Source organism: Oncorhynchus masou, chromosome 31, assembly GCF_036934945.1.
Source record: "Oncorhynchus masou masou isolate Uvic2021 chromosome 31, UVic_Omas_1.1, whole genome shotgun sequence".
In the NCBI taxonomy this organism is placed as follows: Eukaryota; Metazoa; Chordata; class Actinopteri; order Salmoniformes; family Salmonidae; genus Oncorhynchus; species Oncorhynchus masou.
Window position 1 is genome coordinate 97,972,116 of NC_088242.1, and position 15,326 is coordinate 97,987,441.

Consider the following 15,326-nt stretch of genomic DNA (forward strand, 5'->3'; position numbering starts at 1 on the left):
TACCAGACAGGGGGAGACAGGCCAGGGAGAGAGGGGGAGTGTGGTGGGGGTACCTGTACCAGACAGGGGGAGACAGACCAGGGAGAGAGGGGTGAGTGTAGTGGGGGTATCTGTACCAGACAGGGGGAGACAGACCAGGGCAGATGGTGAAAAGAGAGGGTGGAGTGTGGTGGAGGTATCTGTACCAGACAGGGGGAGACAGGCCAGGGAGAGAGGGGGCAGTGTGGTGGAGGTATCTGTACCAGACAGGGGGAGACAGGCCATTCAAGGAGAGGGGCAGTGTGGTGGAGGTATCTGTACCAGACAGGGGGAGACAGGCCAGGGAGAGAGGGGGGACTGTGGTGGAGGTACCTGTACCAGACAGGGGGAGACAGGCCAGGGAGAGAGGGGGCAGTGTGGTGGAGGTATCTGTACCAGACAGGGGGAGACAGGCCAGGGAGAGAGGGGGGACTGTGGTGGAGGTACCTGTACCAGACAGTAAGCAGATAGCCGGGTGGGAACCAAGCAGCAGTGTAGCAGCAGGCATCGGGAGAAGGTGTCACACCAGCTTGGGAGAAGCTTTTTTCGGGAGGCTGAGTAGGGTAGGAGGTGTTCAACCTTACCAGACAAATGTGTGGGAGAGCAGACAAAACAAACGTCCGAAAACGAAAAGCTCGGTTAAAAACCGTGGTAAAGTTGGCTTGAATTTCAATATTCAATTCCATGTCGCCTGACATTCAAACTTCATTAACTCACAAACGATTTCCTGACTGTCAGATATTCTACTCGCAACAGACCGAAGACTGAACACACATTTACATTATTAGCAAAGATTAAGAACAGGCAGGCCGCCGCGTGGGACTAACATGGTCTAGTTTATCATGGAATTGGTATATGGGGATGCTATAAGCTATATGGAATTGTTTGAAAAAGAGATGAGATGGCTGGTCATTTTGGCAATGTTTTTAAATTGTTGCGGTCAACACCCACTACATTCAGCCGTGAAGAGAGGGAAGACATTAAGTTCTGTGTCTTTTGGCTTGTGAGTTGATTTCCTACCGCCTTGCCATTCTTTATGTTTGTGTTTTTTCCCCGAGGAAGACCCGTTTTGAGCTCCTTAGTGAGGGTTTGTTAAATCCACTTAAACTACAAAGGAATCATCTGGAGTCATTTCCTGTACTTTGTGGTCGTTTCTAGTCCTCCAGTGTCACGCCCTGACCTTAGAGATCCTTTATTCTCTATTTTGGTTAGGTCGGGGTGTGACTAGTGGGGGGCATTCTAGTTTCTTTATTTCTAGGTTGGCTTGGTATCAGAGGCAGCTGTCTATCGTTGTCTCTGATTGGGGATCATATTTAGGCAGCCTTTTTTCCACCTGTTTGTTGTGGGATCTTGTTTGTGTATAGTTGCCTGTGAGCACTGCATTGACTTCACGGTTCGGTTGTTCTGTATTGTTTTGGTGAGTTTCATTTATTAAACATGTGGAAGCTAGAAACACAAGCATTTGGTTAGATCTTACTGCACTGTTTGAGCTGAATCACAAGCATTTACATTTACATTTACATTTAAGTCAGATATTCAAAGCAGATATTCAAAGCAGATATTCAAAGCAGGTATTCAAAGCAGGTATTCAGTGGAACAGCCATTTACAAAAGCATCTAAATCAAAGCAGGTATTCAAAGCAGATATTCAAATCCAGGTATTCAAGAGGTGGGGCAGGTATTCAAAGTGGTGATTCAAAGCAGCTGTCAAAGCAGGTATTCAAAGCAGTTTGTTCAAGTATTGGGGCCAGAGCAGGGTTTTGACTGTGGTGAGAGCGTTGGACTAGTTACCAGAAGGTTGCAAGTTCAAGGTGGATGACAAGGTACTTGTGGGTGTGCCCCTGATCAGACCTGCAGTTATCCCACTGTTCCTACAGCTCCGTTGAAAGCACCATGGTTCTTAACTGACATACCTAGTAAAATGGAAGCAGGTAGAGCGGAAAGCGGGGTACAATAGAAAACAATCAGCTGAACACCAGACTTTGTTGATGCCTGGATGAGTTTACATTTCTTATGGCAAATGAGGGAGCCCAATTATCAGTAGTTGATTAGTGCCTGGATTAGGCACCTGCGCCGCTTCCTGAAAAACAAAAGTGTTATTCAAGAAAATACACATGGAAAAAACAGTTAACTTTGCAATGCCCAAAAATATTGCAGAGGAATTGAACCATAAGGGCGGGCAACCAATCCAATGATGTTGGTTGAGAACGACAGGGTGTTGTCCAGGATCATTAGGTTCATTACTGCACTGGGAGGAGGACACAAGCATTCAGTTAGATATTACGGGCAGTCCTTGCTGGAGCTAGGAAGACAGCTCATCTTGCCGAGTTAGATATTACTGCATCTGTCATCCAGCTAGATATGTCTGCCAGACATTTAGTTAGATACTCCACCTGGTGGAGAAGGGGGAAACAAGCATTTAGTGTGTCGTCTGGATAGCAATGATAGGAGAGACCATGTGAGGTTAGAAACCAAGACTTGTTGATATACTGCACTGTAGGGAGGGCTAGAACAGAGCATTTAGGATACTACCAGTGTTGGAGCTAGGAACACAAGCATTTAGTTAGATACTGCACTGTTGGAGCTAGGAACACAATCAGTTAGTTAGATATTACTGCACTGTTGGAGCTAGAAACACAAGGATTTGGTTAGATACTACTGCACTGTTGGAGCTAGAAACACAAGCATTTAGTTAGATATTACTGCACTGTTGGAGCTCCGTGAAACACAAGCAGTTTAGTTAGATACTGAAACTGCACTGATTTGGATCAAGAAGGTCATTCTGAGAGAGATACTACTGCACTGTTGGAGCTAGAAGGACAAGCCTTTAGTTAGATACTACTGCACTGTTGGAGCTAGAAACACAAGCATTTAGTTAGATATTACTGCACTGTTGGAGCTAGAAACACAAGCATTTTTTAGATACTACTGCACTGTTGGAGCTAGAAACACAAGCATTTAGTTAGGGATACTGATGCACTGTTGGAGGTAGAAACACAAGCATTTAGTTAGATACTAGCGGGCAGGTTGTTGGAGCTAGAATCACAAGCCTTTAGTTAGATACTACTGCACTGTTGGAGCTAGAAACACAAGCATTTAGCAGATACTACTGCACTGTTGGAGCTAGAAACACAAGCCTTCGGTTAGATACTACTGCACTGTTGGAGCTAGAAGTCACAAGCATTTAGTTAGATACTACTGGACTGGGGGAGGGGGAAACACAAGCATTTAGTTAGATGGCTAGAGCACTGGTGGAGCTAGAAACACATGCTTGGAATTTAGTTTGATATTACTGGCTTTAGAGCTAGAAACACAAGCCTTTAGTTAGGGATAAACTGCCTGTTGGAGCTAGAAACACAAGCATTTAGTTAGATACTACTGCCCACTGTTTGTGAGCTCGAAACACAAGCATTTAGTTAGATATTACTGCACTGCTGGAGCTAGGAACACAATCATTTAGTTAGATATTACTGACTGTCAAAGGAGCAGAAAACAAGCATTTAGTTAGATACTCCAGATAGGTTGGAGCTAGGAACACAAGGATTTAGTTAGATAGGTTGGAGCTAGGAACACAAGCATTTAGTTAGATACTCCACTGTTGGAGTGTTAGAAACACAAGCCTTTAGTTAGATACTACTGCACTGTTGGAGTAGAAAGGTGATTTAGTTAGATCTACTGCACTGTTGGAGCTAGGAACACAAGCAGAGAGGAAGATACTAGGTGACTGTGGGGAGGTTAAAGGAACACAGGACTTGATATTACTGTCACTCAGGTTGGAGCTAGAAACACAAGCATTTATTGATGAACTACTCCGAGGGAACCTGGAGGAGCGAGAAACACAAGCATTTAGTTGATATTACTGTAACTGTTGACAGCATGGAATTCAAGCCTTTAGTTAGATACTACAGCATGTTGGAGCTAGAAACACAAGCCTTTAGTTAGATACTACTGCACTGTTGGAGCTAGAAACACAAGCCTTTAGTTAGATACTACTGCACTGTTGGAGCTAGAAACACAAGCATTTAGTTAGATATTACTGCACTGTTGGAGCTAGAAACACAAGCATTTAGTTAGATACTACTGCACTGTTGGAGCTAGAAACACAAGCATTTATCTGTTAGATACTTGCAGTTGGAGCTAGAAACACAAGCATTTAGTTAGATACTACTGCACTGTTGGAGCTGGGAAACACAAGCCTTTAGTTAGATACTACTGCACTGTTGGAGCTAGAAACACAAGCATTTAGTTAGATATACTGCACATAGTTGGAGGCTACAGAAACACAAGCCTTTAGTTAGATTAATGACAAGTTGGACTAGTTCTCGAATGTTCAGAAAGTTAATACTACTGCACTTATTGACTAAAATGATTGACAAGCATACTGTTAGATACTACTGCACTGGTGGAGCTAGAAACACAAGCATTTAGTTAGATATTACTGCACTGTTGGACTAAAACACAAGCCTTTAGTTAGATACTACTGCACTGTTGGAGCTAGAAACACAAGCATTTAGTTAGATACTACTGCAGCTGGCTAGCTAAAACACAAGCATTTAGTTAGATACTACTGCACTGTTGGAGCTAGAAACACAAGACAAGCATTTAGTTAGATATTACAAATCACTGTTGACTAGAAGTTTCACAAGCCTTTAGTTAGATACTACTGATTGTTGGAGCTAAAAACACAAGCCTTTAGTTAGAAAATCGCACTGTTGGAGCTAGAAACACAATTGTCTTTACTGCACTGTTGGAGCTAGAAACGATCAAGCAAGTTAGAATTTGTACTGTTGAAGTGAAACACAAGCATTTATGTTAGATACTACTGCACTGTTGGAGCTAGAAACACAAGCATTTAGTTAGATATTACTGCACTGTTGGAGTTCAAGCCTTTAGTTAGATTACTGCACTGTTGGAGCTAGAAACACAAGCATTTAGTTAGATACTACTGCACTGTTGGAGCTAGAAACACAAGCATTTAGTTAGATACTACTGCACTGTTGGAGCTAGAAACACAAGCATTTAGTTAGATACTACTGCACTGTTGGAGCTAGAAACACAAGCATTTAGTTAGATACTACTGCACTGTTGGAGCTAGAAACACAAGCATTTAGTTAGATACTACTGCACTGTTGGAGCTAGAAGCACAAGCATTTTACTGCTACTGTTGGAGCTAGAAACACAAGCATTTAGTTAGATACTACTGCATTGTTGGAGCTAGAAACACAAGCATTTTACTGCTACTGTTGGAGCTAGAAACAAAGCATTTAGTTAGATACTACTGCACTGTTGGAGCTAGAAACACAAGCATTTTACTGCACTGTGGAGCTAGAAACACAGGCATTTAGTTAGATACTACTGCACTGTTGGAGCTAGAAACACAAACATTTTACTGCACTGTTGGAGCTAGAAACACAAGCATTTAGTTAGATACTACTGCACTGTTGGAGCTAGAAACACAAGCATTTAGTTAGATACTACTGCACTGTTGGAGCTAGAAACACAAGCATTTTACTGCACTGTTGGAGCTAGAAACACAAGCATTTAGTTAGATACTACTGCACTGTTGGAGCTAGAAACACAAGCATTTTACTGCACTGTTGGAGCTAGAAACACAAGCATTTAGTTAGATACTACTGCACTGTTGGAGCTAGAAACACAAGCATTTAGTTAGATACTACTGCACTGTTGGAGCTAGAAACACAAGCATTTAGTTAGATACTACTGCACTGTTGGAGCTAGAAACACAAGCATTTTACTGCACTGTTGGAGCTAGAAACACAAGCATTTAGTTAGATACTACTGCACTGTTGGAGCTAGAAACACAAGCATTTAGTTAGATACTACTGCACTGTTGGAGCTAGAAACACAAGCATTTTACTGCACTGTTGGAGCTAGAAACACAAGCATTTAGTTAGATACTACTGCACTGTTGAAGCTAGAAACACAAGCATTTTACTGCACTGTTGGAGCTAGAAACACAAGCATTTAGTTAGATATTACTGCACTGTTGGAGCTAGAAACACAAGCATTTAGTTAGATACTACTGTACTGTTGGAGCTAGAAACACAAGCATTTTGCTGCACTGTTGATAGCTAGAAACTGTGTTTTACAAGCATTTAGTTAGATACTACTGCACTGTTGGAGCTAGAAACACAAGCATTTAGTTAGATATTACTGCACTGTTGGAGCTAGAAACACAAGCATTTAGTTAGATACTACTGCACTGTTGTGAGCTAGAAACACAAGCATTTAGTTAGATACTACTGCACTGTTGGAGCTAGAAACACAAGCATTTAGTTAGATACTACTGTACTGTTGGAGCTAGAAACACAAGCATTTAGTTAGATACTACTGCACTGTTGGAGCTAGAAACACAAGCATTTTACTGCACTGTTGGAGCTAGAAACACAAGCATTTAGTTAGATACTACTGCACTGTTGGAGCTAGAAACACAAGCATTTAGTTAGATACTACTGTACTGTTGGAGCTAGAAACACAAGCATTTAGTTAGATACTACTGCACTGTTGGAGCTAGAAACACAAGCATTTTACTGCACTGTTGGAGCTAGAAACACAAGCATTTAGTTAGATATTACTGCACTGTTGGAGCTAGAAACACAAGCATTTAGTTAGATATTACTGCACTGTTGGAGCTAGAAACACAAGCATTTAGTTAGATACTACTGCACTGTTGGAGCTAGAAACACAAGCATTTAGTTAGATATTACTGCACTGTTGGAGCTAGAAACACAAGCATTTAGTTAGATACTACTGCACTGTTGGAGCTAGAAACACAAGCATTTAGTAAGATACTACTGCACTGTTGGAGCTAGAAACACAAGCATTTAGTTAGATACTACTGCACTGTTGGAGCTAGAAACACAAGCATTTAGTTAGATACTACTGCACTGTTGGAGCTAGAAACACAAGCATTTTACTGCACTGTTGGAGCTAGAAACACAAGCATTTAGTTAGATACTACTGCACTGTTGGAGCTAGAAACACAAGCATTTTGCTGCACCTGTGATAACTTCTGCAAATCTGTGTTTTAAATATTTGCCATCCTTATTTGAAACGTGGAGGGAAAATACTGTGTTTACGAATCAACAGAGTTAGGAGAGTGTTCATTGTTTATTTTCTCTCTCTGTGTGTGTGTGTGTGTGTGTGTGTGTGTGTGTGTGTGTGTGTGTGTGTGTGTGTGTGTGTGTGTCTGTCAGCGTGCTGTAAGAGCAAAGATCCATGAAGGCTTTCCTTGTGGTCTGTCCAGCCAGAATTAGACCCCCTGTGCTCTCCGACTGGGGCCAGCGCCCCCCCACCCCACCTAGGTGCTGCTGTTTGGGGGGAAATTAGAAGGTCATTGGCATCCTCCCTGGAGTCCCTGGTAGAAAAAGCTGATTTTTCAGCGTGATACAAAGCGGTCGTTTGTGGTAACACTACTCTCTTTCTGCTGCTCTACTCTGATGAACACTGCTGGAACTTATTATATAAATACAGTTTAATTAGTTTGGCTTACAAATAAAATATTTGTTTATTTATTTGGGAGATATTTGGAAGGTGTGAAAAGCCAGAGAGACTGAGACAGAGAGAGAGAGAGAGAGAGAGTTAATTATTGTGTTCCAAAAAGGGTCCAGTCGCCAGGACCACAAATTCAAATTCCATCGAGACACCGTTAGAGCACACAAACTATGCCTACCTTGGCCTAAACATCAGTGCTACAGGTAACTTCCACTAAGCTGTGAACGAGCTGAGAGACAAGGCAAGAATGGCCTTCTATGCCATCAAAAGGTACATAAAATTTGACATACCAATTAGGATCTGGCCAAAAATACTTGAATCAGTTATAGAACCCATTGCCCTTTATGGTTGTGAGGTCTGGGGTCCGCTCACCAGCCAAGAATTCACAAAATGGGACAAACACCAAATTGAGACTCTGCATGCAGAATTCTGCAAAACTTTCCTCTGTGTACAACATAAAACACCAAATAATGCACGTAGAGCAGAATTAGGCCGATAGCCGCTCATGATCAAAATCCATTAAACGATTCCCAAACCTTCATCACAAAGCCATCACCTACAAAGAGTTGAACCTGTAGAAGAGTCTCCTATGCAAGCTGGCCCTGGGGCTCTGTTTACAAATACAAACAGACCCCACAGAGCCTCAGGACAGCAACACAATTAGACGCAGAACAGAATTAGGTGTGACGTTCTGACCTTAGTACTTTTGTTTTGTCTTTGTTTTAGTTGGTCAGGGCGTGAGTTGGGTGGGTTGTCTATGTTCTTTTGTTATGTCTTTGTTTTAGTATAGTCAGAGGGCGTAAGTTGGGTGGGCTGTCTATGTTCCTTTGTTATGTCTTTGTTTTAGTATGGTCAGGGCATGAGTTGGGTAGGTTGTCTATGTTCTTTTGTTATGTCTTTGTTTTAGTTGGTCAGGGTGTGAGTTGGGTGGGTTGTCTATGTTAGTTTTTCTATGATTTGCTATTTCTGTGTTTGGTATGGTATGGTTCTCAATCAGAGGCAGCTGTCAATCGTTGTCCCTGATTGAGAACCATATTTAGGTAGCCGGTTTTCTATTGTTTTCGTGGGCGATTATTTTCTGTGTCTTCCACACGGAACTGTTTCGGTTTGTTATTTCACTTTTATTTTTGTATTTTGTATAGTTTGTTCTATTTGTCACGCCCTGGTCTTAGTATTTTGTGTTTTCTTTATTTATTTGGTCGGGCCAGGGTGTGACATGGGTTTTGGTATGTGGTGTGTTTTTGTCTTGGGGTTTCTCACAGGTATTGGGATTGTAGCTTAGTGGGGTTTTCTAGCTTAGTCTATGGCTGTCTGAAGTGGTTCTCAATCAGAGGCAGGTGTTTATCGTTGTCTCTGATTGGGAACCATATTTAGGCAGCCATATTCTTTGAGTGTTTGGTGGGTGATTGTCCTTATGTCCTTGTTTCTGTCGTGTGTTAGTTTACACCAGTAGAGGCGGTTTCGGTTTTCGTGTTACGTATGTTTTCGAATTGATTCTTGTTTTCCTTGTTTCATTAAAATATGTATCACAATAGCCACGCCTAGTCCTCACCAAGGACCCCACTGGACTGAGGGGCAGCTCGGCACTGAGGGGCAGCTCGGCACTGAGGGGCAGCTCGGCACTGAGGGGCAGCTCGGCACTGAGGGGTAGCTCGGCACTGAAAGGAAGCACAGGAAGCCTGGTGCGGGGAGCTGCCACCGGAGGGCTGGTGCGTGAGAGTGGTACTGGGTAGACCGGACCGTGCAGGCGCACTGGAGCTCTTGAGCACTGAGCCTGCCCAACCTTACCTGGTTGAATACTCCCGGTCGCTCTGCCAGTGCGGCAAGGTGGAATAGCCCGCACTGGGCTATGCAGGCGAACCAGGGACACCGTGCGCAAGGCTGGTGCCATGTAAGCCGGCCCAAGGAGACGCACTGGGGACCAGATGCGTAGAGCCGGCTTCATGGCATTTGGCTCGACGGTCACTCTAGCCCGGCCGATATGCGGAGCTGGAATGTACCGCACCGGGCTATGCACCCGCACTGGGGACACCGTGCGCATCACAGCATAACACATTGCCTGCCCGGTCTCTCCAGCCCCCCGGTAAGCACAGGAAGTTGGCGTAGGTCTCCTACCTAGCGTCTCCATACTCCCTGTGAGCCCCCCCCAAGAAATTTTTGGGGCTGACTCTCGGGCTTCCATCCGCATCGCCATGCTGCCTCCTCATACCAGCGCCTCTCCGCTTTCCCCACCTCCAGTTCTTCCTTGGGGCGGCGATATTCTCCAGGCTGTGCCCAGGGTCCTTCTCCGTCAAGGATCTCCTCCCAAGTCCATTTATCCAAATAGTGCAGCCTCTCCCACTGCTGCAGCTGCTGCTGCTGCTGCTCTTCACCACGCCGCTTGGTCCTGTTGTGGTGGGTGATTCTGTCCTTATGTCCTTATTTCTGTCGTGTGTTAGTTTGCACCAGTATTAGACTGTTTCGGTTTTCGTGTATCGTTTACTGTTTTTGTATTTGATTCATGTTTACTTCGTTTTCCATTAAACATGGATCGCAATAGCCACGCCGCATTTTGGTCCGACTCTCCTTCGCATATAGAAAACCGTGACAATGGACATATACGCTGATTCAGTGAGTGAGTTTATAAGGGAGTGTATAGGAGATGATGTACCTACTGTGACTATTAAAACCTATCCTAACCAGAAACCATGGATAGATGGCAGCATTTGTGCGAAACTTAATGTGTGAAGCATTTAACCATGGAAAGGTTACTGGGTATATGTCCGAATACAAACAATGTAGTTATTCGCTCCACAAGGCAAACAAACAAGCGAAACGTCAGAACAGAGAAAAAGTGGAGACGCAATTCAACTGCTCAGACACCAGACGTATGTGGCAGGGATGACAGACAATCACGGACTATAAAGGGAAAACCAGCCACGTCCCGGACACCGACGTCTTGCTTCCGGACAAGCTAAACACCTTCTTCTCCCGCTTTGAGGATAACACAGTGCCACCAACGCAACCCGCTACCAAGAACTGTGGGCTCTCCTTCTCTATGGCCAACGTGATTAAGACATTTAAAAGTGTTAACCCTCGTAAGACTGCCGGTCCAGACGGCATCCCTAGCTGCGTCCTCAGAGCTCAGACCAGCTGGCTGGAATGTTACCGGACATATTCAATCTCTCCTTATCCCTGTTTGCTGTCCCCACATGCTTCAAGATAGCCACCATTGATTCAAGATGGCCACCTGTCCCCAAGAAGACAAAGGTAACTGAACTAAATAAGTCTCGCCCCTTAGCACTCACTTCTGTCATCATGAAGTGCTTTGAGAGTCTAGTTAAGGATCATATCATCTCCACCCTACCTGACACCCTAGACCCACTCCAATGTGTTTACCACCCCAATAGATCCACAGACGATGCAATCGCCATCACACTGCACACTGCCCTAACCCATCTGGACAAGAGGAACACCTACTGTATGTAAAAATGCTGTTTATTGATAATAGCTCAGCATTCAACACCATAGTACTCTCCAAGCTCAACATTAAGCTCGAGGCCCTGGGTCTCAACCCCGCCCTGTGCAATTGGATCCTGGACTTCCTTACGGGCCGCCCCCAGGTGGTGAAAGTAGGATACAACATCTCCACTTTGCTGATCGTCAACACTGGGGCCCCACATGGGTGCATGCTCAGCCCCCTCCTGTACTCCCTGTTCACCTATGACTACGTGGCCAAGCACATCTCCAACTCAATCATCAAGTTTACAGACGACACAACAGTAGTAGGCTTGATTACCAACAACGACGAGACAGCCTACAGGGAGCAGGTGAGGCACTCAGAGTGTGGTGTCAGGAAAACAACCTCTCACTCACTGATCGTGGACTTCAGGAAACAGCAGAGGGAGCACCCCCCTATCCACATCAAAGGGACAGCAGTGGAGAAGGTAGAACGTTTTAAGTTCCTCGCCTTACACATCACGGACGCTCTGAATTGGTCCACCCACACAGAAAGTGTGGTGAGGAAGACGTAACAGCACCTCTTCAACCTCAGGAGGCTGAAGAAATTTGGCTTGTCATCTAAAACCCTCACAAAATGTTACAGATGAACAATTGAGAGCATCCTGTCGGGCTGTATCACCTCCTGGTACGGCAACTGCAACACCCACAGCCGCAGGGCTCTCCAGAGGGTAGTGAGGTCTGCACAACACATCACCGGGGGAAAACTACCTGCCCTCCAGGACACCTACAGCACCCGATGTCACAGGAAGGCCATAAAGATCATCAATGACAACAACCACCCGAGCCACTGCCTGTTTACCCCGCTATCATCCAGAAGGTGAGGTCAGTACAGGTGCGTCAAAGCTGGGACCGAGAGACTGAAAAACAGCTTCTATCTCAAGGACATCAGACTGTTAAACTATATCATTGATATAAATATATAAAATAAATGAATTGTACCTTTTATTTAACGAGGCAAGTCAGTTAAGAACAAATTATTATTTACAATGGCGACCTATCCCAGCCAAATCTGGAAGACGCTGGGCCAATTGTGCTCCGCCCTATGGGACTCCCAATCACGGCCGGTTGTGATACAGCCTAGATTCAAACCAGGGTCTGTAGTGACACCTCAAGCACTGAGATGCTAGACCACTGCCACTCAGGAGCCAAATATATAATACACACAGGTATAATACAATATTATAATAGTAGTACTATAATAATGCAATACTATATCATTGTGTTTACTTGATAGCAACCGACACAAACCTACAACACAGTGTTAATGAAATAAAAATTAATTTAAAAATAATTTAGAAGTAAAACAAACAAATGTTGTCCAGTAGACATCGACAGAGGGAGCTAAGAGCTATATAAACCCCCACCAGATAATTACTATGCCATGTGATGTTATATTGATGACATCTACAGAGGGGGCTAAGAGCTGTCTACATACAGACTTGAAATCATTGGCCACTTTAATAAATGGCATAACTAGTCACTTTAATAATGTTTACATATCTTACATTACTCATCTCATATGTATATACTGTATTTTATACCATCTACTGCATCTTGCCTATGCCGCTCGGCCGTCGCTAATCCATATATTTATATGTCCATGTTCTCATTTAATCCTTTAGATTTGAGTGTATTAGGTAGTTGTTGGGGCATTGTTAGATTACTTGTTAGATATTACTGCACTGTCGGAACTAGAAGCACAAGCATTTCACTACACTCGCATTAACATCTGCTAACCATGTGTATGTGACCAATACAAGTGGATTTGATTTGGTTCCTGAGGAGTCAAGTACATTATTCACCAGCAGCAACAGGCCCTTTCTGCCAGCTGCTTAGCTCTCTCCTCTCCTCTCCTCTCCTCTCCTCTCCTCTCCTCTCCTCTCCTCTCTCTCTCTTCTCTTCTCTTCTCTTCTCTTCTCTTCCTGTCAGACAGTGTTTTTCCTACGTAGCGTGATCGTTTGGCAGTAGCCTCTGATGTTAATGCTGTGTGCTAATCAATGTCCTGGAGCAAAATACCGGCCTAACTGACTGTGGTATGCAGCACGCAGAGCACACAGCGCAAAGTGCATCCCAAGTGGCACCCTATTCCCTATATAGTGCACTACTGTTGACCAAAGGCCCCATAGGGAATAGGGGGGGGGGCATTTGGAACACAGTCTTTGCCTCAACACTTGTTTCTTACTCCTGCATGTCCTGAAGGATCGCATATAACTGCATCATGTGATCCACCTAATTTATCATACCTGTTGTGGCCCATGTCAAACACTATGTCCTCAACTGTCTTTGATTAATGCGGTCCGCCAGACATCCTGTGACAAATGGCTCCTTATTTCTCGTATAGTGCACTACTTTAGACCAGAACACTATGGAACCCTATTCCCTATATAGTGCACTACTTTAGACCAGAACACTATGGAACCCTATTCCCTATATAGTGCACTACTTTAGACCAGAACACTATGGAACCCTATTCCCTATATAGTGCACTACTTTAGACCAGAACCCTATGGAACCCTATTCCCTATATAGTGCACTACTTTAGACCAGAACCCTATGGAACCCTATTCCCTATATAGTGCACTACTTTAGACCAGAACACTATGGAACCCTATTTGCTATATAGTGCACTACTTTAGACCAGAACCCTATGGAACCCTATTCCCTATATAGTGCACTACTTTAGACCAGAACCCTATGGAACCCTATTCCCTACATAGTGCACTACTTTAGACCAGAACCCTATGGGTGCACTACTTTAGACCAGAACACTATGGAACCCTATTCTATATAGTGCACTACTTTAGACCAGAACCCTATTCCCTATATAGTGCACTACTTTAGACCAGAACCCTATGGAAACCTATTCCCTATATAGTGCACTACTTTAGACCAGAACCCTATTCCCTATATAGTGCACTACTTTAGACCAGAACCCTATTCCCTATATAGTGCACTACTTTAGACCAGAACCCAATGGAACCCTATTCCCTATATAGTGCACTACTTTAGACCAGAACACTATGGAACCCTATTCCCTATATAGTGCACTACTTTAGACCAGAACCCTATTCCCTATATAGTGCACTACTTTAGACCAGAACACTATGGAACCCTATTTGCTATATAGTGCACTACTTTAGACCAGAACCCTATGGAACCCTATTCCCTATATAGTGCACTACTTTAGACCAGAACCCTATGGAACCCTATTCCCTACATAGTGATTAGACCAGAACCCTATGGAACCCTATTCCCTATATAGTGCACTACTTTAGACCAGAACCCTATGGAACCCTATTCCCTATATAGTGCACTACTTTAGACCAGAACCCTATGGAACCCTATTCCCTATATAGTGCACTACTTTAGACCAGAACCCTATGGAACCCTATTCCCTATATAGTGCACTACTTTAGACCAGAACCCTATGGAACCCTATTCCCTATATAGTGCACTACTTTAGACCAGCACCCTATGGAACCCTATTCCCTATATAGTGCACTACTTTAGACCAGAACCCAATGGAACCCTATTCCCTATATAGTGCACTACTTTAGACCAGAACCCTATGGAACCCTATTCCCTATATAGTGCACTACTTTAGACCAGAACCCTATGGAACCCTATTCCCTATATAGTGCACTACTTTAGACCAGAACACTAGAACTATATAGTGCACTATAGACCAGAACCCTATGGAACCCTATTCCCTATATAGTGCACTACTTTAGACCAGCAATGGAACCCTATTCCCTATATAGCACTACTTTAGACCAGAACCCTATGGAACCCTATTCCCTATATAGTGCACTACTTTAGACCAGAACCCAATGGAACCCTATTCCCTATATAGTGCACTACTTTAGACCAGAACCCTATGGAACCCTATTCCCTATATAGTGCACTACTTTAGACCTTTACTTTAGACCAGAACCCTATGGAACCCTATTCCCTATATAGTGCACTACTTTAGACCAGAACCTATGGAACCCTATTCCCTACATAGTGCACTACTTTAGACCAGAACCCTATGGAACCCTATTCCCTATATAGTGCACTACTTTAGACCAGAACCCTATGGAACCCTATTCCCTATATAGTGCACTACTTTAGACCAGAACCCTATGGAACCCTATTCCCTATATAGTGCACTACTTTAGACCAGAACCCAATGGAACCCTATTCCCTATATAGTGCACTACTTTAGACCAGAACCCTATGGAACCCTATTCCCTATATAGTGCACTACTTTAGACCAGAACCCTATGGAACCCTATTCCCTATATAGTGCAC